Below are 18,048 nucleotides of genomic sequence, written 5' to 3' on the forward strand. Positions count from 1 at the left end.
GTGATAGGCTAGAATTCAAACACATATACCTCTTAGATTATTTTGCTATTGGCTTACTGTTCATCTGGACGAATCTCAGCCAGTTATAAACCCTCAACCAAAGAAGGATCGAAACACAGACAAACCAGCTGAGACGACTTACAAGTCGGCAGCCAATGAACTTGCGTTATTTTCCCGAGTGTACAGGGGTATGTGCAGTCTTTCCGGAAGGCCATCAAAACCGCGAATTTTGCAGGTCTCTAGCCATGACTAACTCCCCTCTCTTAAGTCTATATTAGAACTATGTTTTGTTGGTCCCAGGTAAAACCGGATGTTAAGTGTAATTTGTATTATTGTAATCATGTATTGCTTATGTATCGTGTATCCACTTGTTATTATCATTTAATGTTTATTTAGCATGCAGTGCTTGTTTATCACACCTCTGATAGAAGTCTTGAAAGTCCATTCCATCGAATTACTGTAATACACATTTTCAAACACCATCTCCCCACTTCCCATGAAATTAATAGCTTTAACGGTTTTGCGTGCGATCTTTAGCTCTTGGAAACAAAATACATGAAATGTGATAATTATTTTGTGAAACGCTTTCCACTTCTGATAAGAACTTTTAAGCTCTGAAGGCAGTCTGTCGAGCAAAAGTCGCGAAGCTTTGCATTTATAAAACATTGGGCTTTTCATACTATTAAAATCTAAAATAGTGTGACTTATTTTCACTACTATGGTAATAATTTCGTATTCCAATGATTTCAGCGACTAGCTAGAATTTTTTTGGATTTACTAACGCAGCATGGATGTTTTCACGTATCTGAAATAATACTTCATAGAGTACTAGGTGGGCAATGTCTTTATTCTAAAAACTGTAGTTGGTTCGCGTACAGATATAAATCAATCCCACCGCTAGTAAACAACAGATCGCCGATATCGTTTATCAACGCAATAGAGTAAATACATGTTGAACTCCCGTGTAACGATACACCTGCAGGTAGTTGTATCGGACCTTCTGCGTTCAATTATTTGATTTCCAGCCCACATTCTTCTTGTTTGCAAACAAACGAACGCTCTGAGCCAATAGCAACCAACGTAGCAACGGCCCCGCGCATGGCAAAAACCGCGGCTACGGCGATACCATACTATGCCATCTCCTGTATGCTCTTAAATCCATTACTGAAGATATATTTTCATATTAATCAATTTTATAGCAATATAACATTCCCACCAACAATATGAAATAAATTAAAAGCAAACAGCAGGTTAAGTGTAGCGCTGTATGTTTTACTGTCATAATCTATTTTTATCGAGTATTGTTAATTAAAACTATTTTCAGTTGATATTTTTTTTTCAAAATTGAATACTTAAATTTTCACTATAATGTGTGCTGGATGTTTAGGTACGGAAAATGCTTGAATTACACAGGCCAACAATAGTTTTGGTGAAATAAAATTTATGTCATGATACTCCTTAAAAAAAACTGTTCTCTTAAAATAGGACCACTCGTGCAAAATGCTCTTAGACCGAGGCCACACAGGCGGCTACGCTATGTTCGAGATGTTCGCGATGTTCGCGATGTTCGCTATGTTCGCTGCGCCAGGCGGCCAGAACAGGACAGTCCAGTTCGCGATGTCGGAGAGACGCATGCTGTGGGATTCAAGTGTTGATTCCGACGAGGATAATATTCTGCTGGCTCATGGGTACGTGAATTTAATATAAAAAAACACAAGCATTTGAAGTGTTTCATAATTTGTTGAAGCAGTTGCTAGTGAGCACCGAACCAAATTTAATAGATTATTTCAGGATAAATTCAACTAAGTTTAATAGCATTCCCTTTGGAATCAAATCCCAGGCATTTTTCTGCGTATCTTCTTAATTCTATATTCTTCCGTCGATTTATTCCATAAACGTGGATATTTTTCGTAATCGTTCAATCAACTTTTTTCCGTCGACTCGACTATTCAAAGCACACTACTGAGAGAAAAGAAACTTCATAAAAAATCAAACGCAAGAAGTAAAGCTCAATTCCCCGCGAAAACAAATGTTTTTTGTGTTATCTGCGCATGCGCGAAGTCGGCGACTTTTTAGAAGAAGAAAAAAATTAGCTGAGAACCGAACACCTGGCAACGTCGCCCAACATAGCGAACACAGCGAACATTGAGAACTTTGCGAACACAGCGAACTTTGCGAACATAGCGAACTTTGCGAACATAGCGAACTTTGCGAACATAGCGAGCATAGCGAACTTTGCGAACACAGCGAACTTTGCGAACATTGCGAACATAGCGAAAATAGCAAACAAAGAACTTTGCGAACATAGCGAACTTTGCGAACATAGGGAACACAGCGGGCATAGCGCTCTCTGTAGCCCTCAGCTTTAGGTTTAGTTGGGTTATGTTTCTGTGGCGGGATGCGTCGTACTTCCCCCCTCCTTCCCCCTCCACCATCCCTCGCAACAGGTCTGGTTATGCCGACAGCGCCACGCGAGCGGCGCCGCGAACAAGCGCCGATAGGCAAATTGCGTTACGCCGGCTCATCAGTCACCTGATTGGTTGTTTGCCCGCCACCTCTCTTCCCCCCCTCAACCCTGTTTCCGCTCGGCACGCCCCGTCTGTAATTTCCTCGTTAAGCGAAGGGCGGGCCGCGCGCGAGAGAGGGCGCGAATTAGGGGTTCGAGTGCTGCAAACCGAGAAAGGGTAATGGAATAGTCGGGTCGTAGGAGGGTGGGTGGAGGGGTTGCGAGGGGGGTAATTTTCACCCGCGCGCGTTTGTGTTCGCCGAGGTTCCTGCGGCTGCGAATTTTAAACAGCGGTGCGTGGAAAGATATATAGTTTCATCGCGATTATCCGCGTGAAGTTGCTGCGAGGTTCGGTCCCGAAGTCTGTTCTTGTATATTACCGCCAAAAACACCTCATTTTTGTTTATCCTTAGCTTCTTCTTTAATAACATGTTCTTGGACAAGGGCAGTTTCTTTTTTTAAATCCATCAGTTGATATGGTTATTAATTTAGCTTCTAAATAAAAACTGCTTTCGTACTTCGAGTTAAAAGCATATTTTTCCAGAAGTTTTAAAATTCCTACCCTGCACGAAATTATTAATAACCATGTGTAAATAATTTTGTTGCGCAATAATTAATAACCCTACAAGACTCTGGGTCATCACCTTAACGGTAAATTTGAAATTCTTTAATATTTTTGTTTACAAAAAAATTAGCAAAATCCAAAAAAATTGCGCCTACGAGTCTGAGCCTTAAGCCATGGTGGTATATTCCGGCGGGGAGGGAGGCGCTTCCCCCCCCCCCCCCCCCTGAATTTAAGAAGACCATCACTTTAATGGGTCCCGGCTTGCTCTTAGAAAATCGTGAATATGAAACGGGGTGGATAATCGTTAAAATCACAACTATGTTTAATGGTAAACTTTCTGTTTATTTTAAAGTTTTCCGTCCATTGTGTGTGCATATAAACCAAAATATGGGCAGTATACAAGATACAAGAATATATATTAGTACAAGTAATTGAAAGAAAGGAGACTGCCCCTAATAAATCCGCTATAATAGAACATTTTTTTAAAATTACTTCTATTATATTTTAAAGTAGCTGAATCACAATATCTTTAAATTAATAGTATTATAAACAAAAAAAGTAGAAGGTCCAAAAGAAAGATATTTTATCAATTTGTTTTAAATGGAACGGCCACCGAATATTGTACCAACTTATTCGAACGTTACGAAAAAGGCCCACTGTGCATCCTGATTATTATTTTAATGATATGTGCCTTCTAGAATTTGCAATGTTATTTTAACCGCGTTATGTAAAATCAAATCAAATTCGCGAAGAATGTGTAGATATTTATGAATCAGAAAGGCAAACATTACAGCGACTAATTACACAAAATGATAACAGTAAAATTGTAATCGGCAATGTTCCAGCCGTCGTACGTGTACCATATTTTCGTGGCTGCAAGCGATGCAGAAAAACCATTTCTTCATTATTTTCCGTATCGAAATGAGAGAGAGTTGTTCATGGACTCTGACGCAGCTAGAAATCTCGTTTCTGGCGAGAGAATCTCATCTTCGTGCAACTGGGATACTTTGTTCAGAAAATCAACCAACTCAGGTAATTTTAAATAAATTAAAAGTAAAAAAAAAAAAAATTCAGAACAGGCTTTTTATACAGATCTAAATTATTTATATATAATTGATTTGACCATTCATGTAAACATTATCGTATCTCCTAAATGGACGAATTAAAAAAAAAAAATATGGGAGCCTTTCCCTCCGTACAATTTTGGGCAATCTCTTTTTACACAGGAAAATCTCGCGACGAGCTGTTATATCATATGAAATTGAATAACACAATTCGCGGGTGCGCGGGAAAAAGGGGATATGTCAAAATTACTTAAATTAAGATATTAAACATTTAAAGTTCTTCCAAGTATGCAAGATCAGTAATTAATCATTCCAAACGTCCAGTGCCATAGAATAATAACACACAAGGGTGCTAGACTTAACCCATTTGGACCAATTCGTAGAGCTTGTTCTCCTTTATTCATACCGGTACCATAAAAAAAAACTTTTTGCCAATATTTGACTTATCCCCTTATTCCCGCGCACCCGCGAATTATGGGTTTAATTTACTTTAAAAAAATTATTGTCTTCTTTTAATGGAATTTAAATTAAAGATTGTTTTTTTAAAAAAATAATTTACTATTAATTTATTTTTCCTTTCTCCCTCCCGTTGTCCTAATTTCGTCCTGTCCCTTTTTCGCGACTCCTTGGGGGAGGAACACAACGCGGCGCTAATTAAGGTGCGGCGTATTTTCTAATGACTGAGGATTCCCGCGGTGTTGGCATGGATTTAGGATGCAGTCTGCATTCGGAACACACACACACACACACACACACACAAACTACTCAGTTCGTTGTAACTCGCCCAACTCTATACTCCACTATTGCCTCTGAAACTGGCTGTCAGGTGAACAAGTATTGTTACTTCACTCTGTCTCTCTCGTGCGTGCACATGAAGAGGTACGGCAACGATGGCAGTAGTAGCGGTGGTGAAAAATAATTAAAAAATTGATTATTTTGAAAAAAACTTTGAACGTACATACACAAATATGTTGTGCTTAGTTGTGTCTGCAAAAGCTACACATATTTGTGTGTGCCGGTAAAGTTTTTTTTTTTTTTTTTTTTTTTCGCTTTTCTTGAAACTGAAAATAAGAAATATCCGTGATACGTGATCCGCGAAACGTTACACACTGTGGACTGTGTTGTCAAAAGGTTTTGTCTATGCATTTTTAAGACATTTTGTAATGTTGGCAGATGGTTATTTGATTTTTTTGTCAATGCCACGATTTTCCAGTACTTAAATATAATAGACTTAGGTTTCTCTAAGTGTTTTCATATTAAATGTCATGATTATTTTGTATGTTTTGGAATTATACAAAAAAATAATGCATGAAAAGGCATGCAATCGGTAATATCAGTACGAACCATGTAACATCATTTTATGCTTCTTCTTTAAAAACATGTTCTTGGACAAGGGCAGGTTTTCTTTAAATCCATCAGTTGATGTGGCTATTAATTTAGATTCTAAATAAAAACTGTTTTCGTATTTCGAGTTAAAAGCAATTTTTTTCCAGAAATTTTAAAATTCCTACCCTTCACGAAATTATTAATAACAATGACTAAATAATTTTGTTGCGCAATAATTAATAACCTTACGAGAGACTCTGGGTCATGACCTTAACAGTAAACTTGAAATTCTTTAATATTTTTTTTACCAAAAACAAATAGAAAAATCCAAAAAAATTGCGCCTACGATTCTGAGCCTTCACTTCTGGGGAAGAATGCAACACTTAGCTGGTCCACGGCAGGTGAACGGACTTCACATGTGCAGTTTTACTCATATCGTCTCAAATTGTCAGTGCGAGTAAACCACGCATTACACACAACATAGCGAAACGCCTTGTGTTCAGAGACCTGCAAAATTCGCGATTTCGATGGCCTTCAGGATAGACTGCGCATACCCCTGTACACTCGGGCAAATAACGCAATTTCATTGGCTGCCGACTTGTAAGTCGTCTCAGCTGGTTTGTCTGTGATCCGATCCTTCTTTGATTGAGGGTTTATAACTGGTTGAGATTCGCCAAGATGAACAGTGAGCCAATAGCTAGAGACCGGAAAAATTCGCGGATTCATTTCACGACAGCCTAAAATTCATATAGTTATACCTCAGTGCTGCCTCTGCTATTGGCTCACAACTCACCTGGATGACTCCGGGCCAGTGAGAAACACCCAACCGAAGCTGTGTCGGAATCACAGGCCGCTACATTGGGACACCTTCACAAGACAGCAGCCAATGAGAGGGTGACATTTGACCGAGTGTACGTAGAACTATAGAGTTCATCCTAGAGATCATTGAACCCGCGAATTTTTCCTGTCCCTACCAATAGAAAAATTATCGAAGAGGTATGTGTGTTTGAATTCTAGCCTATCACCGAATGAATCCGCGAATTTTGCAGGTCTTAACTTATGTTGTTCGAGCATTCTTTCTTCTCGTGTTTCCGTGCATCACGAGCATGTCGGAAAGTCACCTCACAGAGGTGACATGAATATCTGTTGTCTGCTGTGTTACTCGGTGTATCCTAACTTAGTAATGCACCAACACGAGTCTCGTGCAATGTCAATCTCGGTCGTTTGGTAGGAGAAGCACCTTGTTTGCAGTTCATGCCATGTCTTTTTCAATTATTGTTTCTCGCAAACGGCTTCTCGCAGCTAAATTCCTCGCAAATTGTTTTCTTCGAACAATCTCTCTTCTCGTGTCGTCGAACATTAAAGTCGTTCGAGAAATTCCTGTCACAGTAACGACGCCGATGAACAAGATGACAGATCCGAGATGACATACTGGCTGACGCAAGACATTCCTTTGGCATTTGTGGTGGGTGGGAGGTCAGTCTGCCGTAGGCTTGTGTGGAGGTAGGATCTGTCGCCATTTTTAATTTTTTATTAAAATTTAATTAATTTTTCAAATAATTTTTTCCCGATTTTATAGCATAAAAATACATACTTTCAAGATGGCGAACAACTTTAAAAATTAAAAAATTCAAGATGCGGATGTGATGTAAACTAGATTTTTAGTGAAATTTTATTTAAATTATTAGATTTTTTTAAATTTTTATTAATAATTTACATTTTACTTTCGCCGGGAATCGAAACGAGGACTGAAATGGATTAAATAACTAAAAATTTGAAGCAAATAAATTTTTTATAATTTTTTTTTTGGTCGAAGATTAAAGAATTTCATGTTTACGGTCAAGGTCAAGGTCATAATCCGGACGCAGGTTTTTTTTTTTTTTTTTTTTTTGCATTTTAAGGAATGTAAGCCTCTCAGACAAAAGTTAAGCCTCCGTGAGGAAAAGTAAGCCTCTCTTAGGAAAATTAGGCTACCCGTATTTTTTTTAAAAGAAAAAATTACAAATTTTCGCTCAAACCGGGAATTTTTCCCCTAAAAATATAGGCATTTCTAGGAATTTTTTTTAGGAATTTTGCCAAGATGGCCGCCGTCACGTCATAAATCCAATATGGCGGTCGGCACGCCGCTCCACAGCCTTAAGCCTGGCGCCGGACACACCTTCATACACTACTCTGCGTGGTTCATTCTGCAGCTCTGCGCACCGTATGTGTGCTATGTAGGCGGTGGTGGGGGTCCCTAATGGTCGGAAATGGGCGTGTGTCCCGCTGCTGACGTATTACCTGTATTCTGTCCCTCTCCCGTCAACCTCGTTTTCCTGCTGTCCCTTTGCTCGCGACTTCCCTGGGGGGGATGAGCGCTACGCGCCGCTAATTGAAGTGCGGACATTTAAAAAAAAAAAAAAAAAATGGCCGAGGACTTCTGTGGTGTTGGAATAGAGACGGAAAATGGGAAAGGAGTTGGGGGTGACATTGCGTAAGCTTTTAAGTGACGTCATCGCCAGTTAGTCGACGTTGAAGGGGGGGGTGATGCTTTCGCGTCCGGTGTCCGTCGATGCTTTCATCCACGCGTCCGTGAGCGTCCGGAGTCGTGGACATCGTCCGTGACTTGGAGAGTGACCTGGGGAATGATAACTAGAGACCGGAAAAAATTTGCGGGTTTAATGACCTCCAGGATGGACTCCAATATCCTCTACACACTCGGGCAAATGCCAACTGTTCATTTGCTGCTGACTCGACTGGGTGGCCTGTGATTCGACACTTCTATGAGTGAGGGTCTCTAATTGGCCCTCAGTCCTCCAGATTAACAGTGAACCAATGACAGAAGCAGCACTAAGGTATAATTATTTGAATTTTAGCATAACACGAAATGAACCCGCGAATTTTTCAGGTCTCTAATAACCTATGTACACAAGCAATCTAATCATTTCATCGGCCTTCCTTCCCTCCAGCCCTCTAAATCACACCCAGTTACCAAATACACGTTTCAAACCCCACTTAGAAAAAAAGATATTTCTGAACTTTTTCAAAAGATTCCTTTGGAAACCAGTTGCCAAAAATTAGTTTTGTAATACTACAATAAAGATATTGTAACTTGTTATAATTCAAGCATAATTTATTTTAACCATGGGAAAGTATAATAGAATTTAAAACAGTTGGACTTTATTTTGTTTTATCATGCTCATTGTGTGAGCAGTAAACACTGTAAAGCTCTTCAGCTATTAAGGGAATGGTTTACAAATAACATTAACTATCGGATGCACTGGAAATTCAAAGGATAAATTTCTGGTAGGAATTCGAACCCAGTATTACTGCGAACACTATGGAATACCTTGAAGGCGGATGAGTAGTTATGTTTCCATATTTCGTTTTTGAACTCTGTTCTTGTAGGTTTAACCGCGTGTTCTAAGAATAACATTGAGGCACGAAGCAATCGGTAGAGATTATTGAAAGCACTTGCATTGCACCTTTATCTTCATTTCTTCGGCCGTATAATGTCACCGTCGCCGCTCGATGCACGACGAGAAGACTGCGCGCCAGTCCAGAGGAGACACCGCGCTAGAAGCACCAGCGAGCGTCGCGCTTATCATCCCGCCTCGCTGGCACAGATACGCCCCTGACTATAGAGTGTTTCGGAAACGTGGCAGCGCGGTGCTCGAACTCTGATGCGCGGGTCGTGACGAGACGAGAGGCTGGGGGGTTGCTGTGTAGTGGGTTCGGGGTTGTATTGGGAAGGGGGGTTCCTGTGTGTGTTTATCTCTGCATGCGCGCGGGGCGCTTCCAAACAAACAGTCGCCTTGCAGCCCCCGGGGGCGGGTGTTAGGAGGAGGATGTTATCTCTGGGAACTCTGCTTCGCTTCCCAGAGAGGAGAGTTACGAGGGAGTTTGTGACGACGGAGGAGGGCGTGGCACTGGGTGCGGCGTAGTTGGCTGACGTAACTTAAAATCACATTACTTACTTCCTACACAACATACACGTAAGTAAAGTTTCTCTAAGACCACGGAACGAGACTGTAGGTAAGTGCGAAGACTTTCACGCACAAGGGTCTGAACTTGCGCGCAGTCTTCTCGTCGTGCAAAGGGCAACTATCAGTTTCGAGTAGTAACCGTGACGTTATACGGTGGAGAAACGAATATAAAGGTGTAGTGCAAGATTCTTGAGTCCTCACAAGAACATCTACCGGATGTTTCATGCTTAAAAAGTATTCTGATAACATGTGTTTTAGCCATTTTCACTCTTTTAAAAAAAGTAGTTCAAAAACGAAATCCGTAAACAGGACTACTCCTTAGCTCTCAAGAGTATTTTTAAGTGCTTTTCTTGAACAGACCCCTTTCGGACATATTCGAGCAGTATTGAAATCACGCTGTTCCTTCTGAAGCTCTGCATGCCGTAGCCTATACGCATGTCTGTAAAGCCAAGGTGCAGTTATGAACGCTTGTTGTGGCGAACAGAAACAAATGCTTGACACCTGCGCTACATTGGAGAATATGTATCGCAAAGTTTTTTTTTTTGTAGTATGCTCTGCAATGGTGAGCAACACCACGAAAACCACGAGAACAGCATAGCATCAGCGGATCAGGCCACCATGATCTACGGACATAACGCAGTTAGACTTTTACCTGTGGGGTTAAGTGAAGCAACACGTTAATAGTGAACGTATCAGCGACGTTAATCATTTGAAATGGAGGATCACAGACGTGATTCACTGTTCCACCAGTCTTCCTACTAATAGCATTGGAAATAGATAGAAAATGTCCATTTATGTTCAATGACTTAAAAAAAGAACATTTCTATATATATTTCTAATTTATTGTTTGTGCTTGGAGCTTGGACATGTCACAGTGTGTTTTTTCTTTCTTTCTTTATATGCAGTATTGTTGAAGACCGGAAAAATTCGCGGATTCATTTCACGACAGCCTAAAATTCATATAGTTACACCTCAGTGCTGCTTCTGCTATTGGCTCACAACTCATCTGGATGACTCCGGGCCAGTGAGAAACACTCAACCGAAGCTGTGTCGAATCACAGGCTGCTACATTGGGACACCTTCACAAGACAACAGCCAATGAGAGGGTGACATTTGACCGAGTGTACATATAACTATTAAGTTCATCCTAGAGGTCATTGTACCCGCGAATTTTTCTGGTCCCTAAGTATTGTTGTTTGGATGCAGACGAAGCTTTCTCCTAGCTTGTGTGTCCAACAAAACAGTAAAATTTAAGATAGCCATCTAGACACAATTCGGTGCTGGGCGATGGTAAGTATACTTCACCAGTTTCGGATGAATTCTCGTAACTTCCGTAAACACGGAACAATTTAAATGCGCGCTGATAACTAATGAGTAATGATTAGAGACCGGAAAAATTCGCGGGTTCAATGAACTACAGGATAGACTCCAATATCCTCTACACACTCGGGAAAATGCCAACTATACATTGGCTGCTGTCTTGTGAGTCATCTCGACTGGGTAACCTGTGATTCGACACTTCTTTGAGTGAGGGTCTCTAATTGGCCCTCAGTCCTCCAGATTAACAGTGAACCAATGGCAGAAGCCGCACTAAAGTATAATTATTTGAATTTTAGCATAACACGAAATGAACCCGCGAATTTTTCAGGTCTCTAGTAATGATAAGAAGCGTTGTAACAGTTTGGCAGGTATTAAATGCTTTTTATACGCCGTATGATGTCGCGGTCGCCGCTCGATGCACGACGAGAAGACTGCGCGCCAGTCCAGAGGAGACACCGCGCTAGAAGCACCAGCGAGCGTCGCGCTTATCATCCCGCCTCGCTGGCACAGATACAGCCCTGACTAGGCCTTGGGCAGGGGGGGGGGGGGTCTTAAGCACGCGTGCCCTTTGACACGTCACAAGTCGGTTGATTGTGCTAGCTGTGCGCTTATAAAAAAGAGGAGGGGGGAGAGAGAGAAGGATGGCTGATTGCGGAATGCGGCCCCTCCCCCCCACCACCCAGGACGAAGCAAAGCCGTGAGTCAGCGCGACTCAGATGCCGCCGACGTTGTTTCCTCCTGATTGAGATTTATGCTTCTCGTCGCCAGATGTCTCTCTGCGACGACTGTTGTCTATAGCATGTCGCACGCTTTGATCGCAGCACGGAGCAAATAGCGTTCTCCCTTTGCCACACAGTTAAACATTAAAAATATTGTATTCTACACCAATTTTAATCAGTTTTAGTATTTTTAAAATTTTTACTATTTGTTTTAAGACCACAAAATCAGTTTTAAAAAAAATTATTCAAATCTAAACACTAATTATTATTTCACGTGAGAAACCATTTCTAGCAGTTCGCGACTTTCGATAACATGGTGTTCCATAAAATTATCGTTCAGTGCTGAAATGAACTTCATATTTGAAATTTTAAGTATAAACTTAAAAAAAATCGTTGACAATAACAGTTTAAACCAAGATGGCGTTTATAAGATGATACTCTTGATGAAATACAACTGGAAAGTGTAAATTAAAAATTCTCATTTCAAATTCAACTACAATATTTCAGCGAAATTGAAATGTCTGGCAACAGAGCGCGCCGATACAAGAAAATTTGAAAAAAAAAAAAAAAAAACGCTTGGGGCATAAATCGTGCTTTCAAATGTGAGTTTAAATGTATATTTAAATGTAAATATAAATCGAAAGATTAGACGCGCTGTATCTTCGCGCCATCTTTGTTTGCTCTTGCAAAATCGGTGACTGTGAAACGGGAATGATAAACGTAAACGTTTAAATGATGTTTTATGGAAAACTTTCTGTAATTTTTTTTTTTAATTTTCTGTTTATTGCATGCGTACAGGCCAAAATATGGGCATTATACAACATACAAGCACCTTTTCTGGAGATGACTTGTGTTGGTTAGAAACCCACGCCGCAAAACTCTCTTGCCGCGCGCACCCCCATAGTGAATGCTACAGATTTGCGCCACTGACAGCAGTCACTGAACACCTTGGTTTGGCTTGGTTATGCACACTTTTTTTTTTGTTTTTTGGATGATAAGCTATCTCTAGGAATAACGCTAATGTTGCCGGTTTGTATATAAAACAAATCACTTGAAGGTCTTCATTAGACAAAAAATACTGTGGGCGAACAAAACGAATTATTTTCCCTTCGTTTTTGGATCGTTGTAATTTTATGTCGCTTATTAGGTTTGATGGCAATTTTGGAGGAATTTTCGATAGCCAAAATATATCGACAAATCAAAGCTATGGGTACATATACGTATAGGAACATCGCTAAAAGCAAGACAACCGTAACTACTGCTTGTGCTTTTCGCCGGAGCCGATTGCCGTGTGGAACGAGATGCGCTGGATCCCTGTGATGTGGAATGCCATGTCGGCAAGATACCCAATTAACAGTTACGTGTTTTTTTTCCCGTCCCGTCCGCGAGATCGCAAAACCGCGAGATGTAAAAGACTTTATCTGATATCAAACAATCAAACAAATACTGCTTCGTCTCCATATTTTCATCCTTCATATATTTATAATTATCTCGTTACGGATGAGACGGCAAGCTGTGGGAATCATTTATTTATTTTACATTTTGAGTACCTGCCAACTGTCAAGCCTTTGAGTCAGTCACACACACACAAACACACACATATATATATATATAGTGTATACATATAGATGCAATTAAAATATAAAAATCAGGAAAAAGAAACAACGCAGCGCAAATACGGCAAGGATGACGGAAAAAAATATACATACAAGCAAATTAAAAATTGGTTTATTGAAATTAATATCTTTAATAGAATCCATTGTTAATTTATTTGAACGTGATATCTTTCTTTTAGACGATGACGATGATTATCAGAGACCGGAAATAATTCTCGGATTTAGATATTTTGTGAAGTGCTAAAACTCAAATTAATTATCCTTTTTGGTGCTACTTCTGCTATTGGTCCACTGTTAATACGTAGGACAGTGGGCTTATTAAGGGACGTATAGAATCACACGAGTCACCCAGTATGAACACCTCACGAGTCAGCAGCCAATGGACAGGAAAAGTTTGCCCGAGTGTGCAGAGGATCGCAGAGTCTATCCTGGAGGTCGTTGAAAACATACGAATTTTTTTTCTGTCCCAAATGTTGATTATGTATATATATATATATATATATATATATATATATATATATATGTGTGTATATATATATATACATATATATACACACACACACACTCATACACGTAGCTAATGCAGTAAACCCATTATTAGAGACCTGCAAAATTCGTGGATTCATTCGGTGATAGGCTAGAATTCCAACACATATACCTCTTAGATAATTTTGCAATTGGCTTACTGTTCATCTGGACGAATCTCAACCAGTTATAAACCCTCAACCAAAGAAGGGTCGAATCACAGACAAACCAGCTGAGACGACTTACAAGTCGGCAGCCAATGAACTTGCGTTATTTGGCCGAGTGTATGTGCAGTCTATCCTGAAGGCCATCGAAACCGCGAATTTTGCAGGTCTCTACCCATTATATATCTGGAAAGCGCCGTGGGAAAACCTCGCAGGAAAAGCGGGGTGGAAATTAACTAACTCGCATTTCGAAGGTCAAACCAAACTCCTGGGCTTTTTCCCCTTAATATAGCCCCGCGACTGTTTTTTTTATTATTATTACAAAAGCCCTGCAGTGTAAAATGGGCACCTACGCCCTTTCCCCACCTTCGGAGATCGTCCCCGGAGAGAGGGGGTTAAAAAAAAAAATTCTCTAAACGCAAGCAGGGTAATGACTTCTTCTTTTTTCCTCCTCCTCCTCCCCATACCTACCACACTGTCATAACGTCAGAATTAAGGGTAGAAGTGGGTGGGGGTGTTTCGGGAAGGTGGGGGATGTACGCGAACTACCAAAGTAGCATCGGGGGGTGGGGGATGGTAATGGCAGCATCGGGCGTCGCGCGAAGCAGCAGCCCTTTTATGTGTGTGTGTGTAGCAGCAGCGAAGGGTTGGACGGTCTCTGCTTTGGAAAACCTCCTGCCACGCACACACACACACACGTATAACCGACCTGATACCCTCCATTCGCCTCATACAGGTAATGGCCCCTCCCTCCCTCCCTCGCTTCCTACCTCACTCCTTCCCACCCCCCTTCTTCATAGTTCTATCACCGTGTCCTGTGTAGCGGAGGAGCTGAGTGCGGAGGGTTGAATGGGGCACTGCGTGTTTCCCGAAGCCGCGAATCCCTACCTACCACAGTCGTCAGTGGGCTGTCACGATGCTAATGGGGGAAGTGTTACGAGCGCCCTGATTGGTGCTGCTAATGTATCTGTGTGTGTATGTGTGTGTATGATCAGTAGGGACTGGAAAAATTAGCGAATTCAATGACCTACAGGATAGACTCCAAGATCCTCTATGCACTCGGGCAAATTGCATCTGCTCATTGGCTACTGACTCGTGACACCTGTTAACTAAAATGCTTTTGATTCGATACTTATTTCGTTGAGGATTATTCATTGGCCCAGAGTCCTTCAGACAACCTGTGGTCCAATCACTGAAGCAGCAAAAGGTTTAAACACATTTGGATTCTAGCATATCGCGAAATGAAACCGCGAATTTTTCGGGTCTGTAATGATCAGAATTCGATTGACAAACTTTTGCTGCTGGTTAATCATTAAATAAATAATTTTCATATTTATATACGACTTATGCTATAAAAGTGCTTTCCGAGGCTTCGTACACCCTTTTGAATTTCGTAGGTGAACAATTTTTTTTATCTCTGTAAATAATAAGAGAAAGTTTTTAAAAATCGAACATTGAGAGTCCTGATAGTTTTTAAATAACTGAACCAATTTCAACAGACGCAGCAAAACTTGTCACCATCGTAAAAAAAAATTGCCAGGAGACGGTTTTGCGAATAACTTCCAACTGCTGGAGGTACTGGGACAAAACAAAGCATGAATGCCCGGGTATTAACCGCGAATACGTTTTTTTTTGTAGTGGTACATTTTTTTCATGTAAAAGTACAAAATTTACAAATATCTGTAATTTTTTACTAAAAAAATTGGTTGTCTGTAAAGTCGGTTTACGGACGATAGTTTAACCTGACAACGTCATAACAAAACATCGAAGAAATGATTGCATTCTTTTATGAATAAAATTGAATCATTTATATTTTAATAATAAAAGAGTAAATACTTGAAATTATACTAGTAATCAGATTTTTAAAATGAAAGGATAATTAACCTTTATTGCCAAAATTGTTGTTGTAATAAGCATTGAAAACCACATTAACTTTTCACTTCACTTTATAAATAGTCGACGAAACAGTTCACGTGTAGATGACTTGTAATTAATTTTAAAAACTGGCGTTTTGCTATAAAGTTTAAATATAATTATGAACAAGTTTTCATAGAAATAAACTGTAATCAAATATCTATCATCAATTATATGAATCACCATGATTTTTTAGTGAATTTTAACATAACCTATTATTACTGCTCTCGCCGACAGCGTAACGGAACACAGCGTAACGGAACAATGAGCGTAACGGGACACAGCGTAACGGGACAATGAGCGTAACGGGACACAGCGTAACGGAACAATGTGCCTAATGGGACACTTTTTCGTGCGTGCAGCCGGCGTTCATCGATTTATTAGACGTTGTCACGTCAAAAAATGTTTGCAGTGCGACGGACAAGCAGGACGGACGTAAGGATGGACGGACAATTGCCCTGTGCGGGTCTCGGACCCCGGAATGAAACCAACCCCTGACAGGTTGGGGTGACTCGCTTCTAATCTCATTAACCTGCTACCCTCCGCCGACAAGCGAACAGGAAGTAGTGCCAACCCCACTATCCACCCGGTATTTGGTTCCGCGTGGTGGTTTTTTTTAGGGGGTGGAGTTTGAGAATGGAGAATTTTGGGAAAGGAGTGGGTAAAAGAGGGGGGGGGGGATGCTTTGTATGCATGACGCGCCGCTGGGTCGCTCTGGGCGCAATTGTTAGCGAACAAGAGATTCTCCCCTCTCTCCCCCTTCTCTTCCTTCGGGTACATCGTTTGTCCCGGAGCTGATGTGGTGTCAGTTTTAATTCGTTCTCTTCTGCCTGCGGGCGCTTCGGAATACTATGTTTGGGTTGTGGTGAGGAGGGGGGATTGGGGAGCGGGCTTTTCTCGTATAGCAACGTCGTTTCTCGTAAAGGTTTTCCAACCCCCCGCCCCTCCTCTCCTCTCTTTCATTGCAATTTAACCCCCCTCTCCCCCTTTATACCCCTGAGCTAACGCTCCATCCTAATGCGAGGTGATATCATATGAGATAACAGATATCGTATTTGCATTCTAATAGAGAATCTTCTCCCGCCTGCCTCTTTCTACCCTCCCCTCGGAGGTCCGGTGTTTACGTGCCTGGAATAGTTCCCCGTGCTCCCGCCACGCACCGACTGTAGCAGCACCGTCGCATTGGGCGGGAGGGAGGGGTTCGCATGGAGTCGTGCGTGCGGCCCCGGATGAATTAACTGACGTCATTATCCGTGCAATCACAGGCGGACCTTGTTGGCTCTGCGGATTACTGTTTGCCCTGCGGTCTGTGAGTGAGTGTGTGTGAGAGTGCGTGTGTGTGAGTGTGTGAGAGAGCGCGTGTGTGTGAGTGTGTTGTAGGTGTGAGTGTGTGTGGATGAGAGCGCGTGTGTGTGTGAGTGTGCTAGTGTGTGCGTGAGAGAGTGCTAGTGTGTGCGTGTTTGTGTGAGAGAGTGCGTGTATATAAGTGTGTGTGAGGGTGTGCGTGTGTGTGTGTTGTAGGTGTGAGTGTGTGTGAGAGAGAGCGTGTGTGTGTGAGAGAGTGCTTGTGTGTGAGCGTGTCAGTGTGAGCGAGTGTGTGTCGTCTGCGCTTGAGCTGTTGTCGCTCGGTCATATCGATTCCGGGAGGAATGTGTGTACTGTGGGTGCGTGGGGGGGGGGGGGGGGGGGGTGTCGGTAGCGATGCTTTCGGTAAATTCCAATCATGAGTTTCCTGGATTTGGAAGCACGGTGGAAGGGCGGTGTTTGCCAGTCTTAACAACGTTTTCGGGTTCATTTGAGGGTTAAACTATCATCCTGTTGACGTTGGTCTGTCTGACTGGGGTGCCTCATCCGTGCTCTGAGGCACGGCTTCATTTACCTTCAGTATCACGACCGTGGTTGGAAAAAAAACGAATGTGAGCGAGTCTTTTAAACACTGGCCGGAGATGTGTAACATCTGACCTCGGTTAACGAGCAAATTTGTGTGTTCTCAAGTTGCAAGTACACACTTAATAATACGAAACTCGGTACACGAAATTTTAATGGCTGAGCGTGATAACTATGTACAGAAAATAATGTGTTTTCAACTACAGTTCTGAACGCGAATCACAAGTAGTTTCCGCACCTGCCGCTAGAATTCGCAGCTGGAGAAGCTACTTTGACTATTGAATCATGATGGCGATGAGTCGAGACCGGAAAAATTCGCGGATTCATTTCGCGATATGCTGAAATGCAAATAGTTTTACCTTTATGCAACTTCTGCTATTGGTTCACTGTTAACCTGGAGGAGTGTGGGCCAATTATAGGCCCCTCAGTCAAAGCAGTATCGTATCACGAGTCTCCCAATTGAGACGCCTCACGAGT

General features: G+C 41.5%; 1 protein-coding gene across 1 annotated transcript in view; it reads left to right on the plus strand.

Moving 5' to 3' along the window:
• The window catches only part of LOC134540888 (fat-like cadherin-related tumor suppressor homolog), an 898,605-nt gene that overhangs the window by 312,200 nt on the left and 568,357 nt on the right, over nucleotides 1-18,048 (plus strand).

This window comes from Bacillus rossius, chromosome 17, assembly GCF_032445375.1.
Source record: "Bacillus rossius redtenbacheri isolate Brsri chromosome 17, Brsri_v3, whole genome shotgun sequence".
NCBI classification, from domain to species: Eukaryota; Metazoa; Arthropoda; class Insecta; order Phasmatodea; family Bacillidae; genus Bacillus; species Bacillus rossius.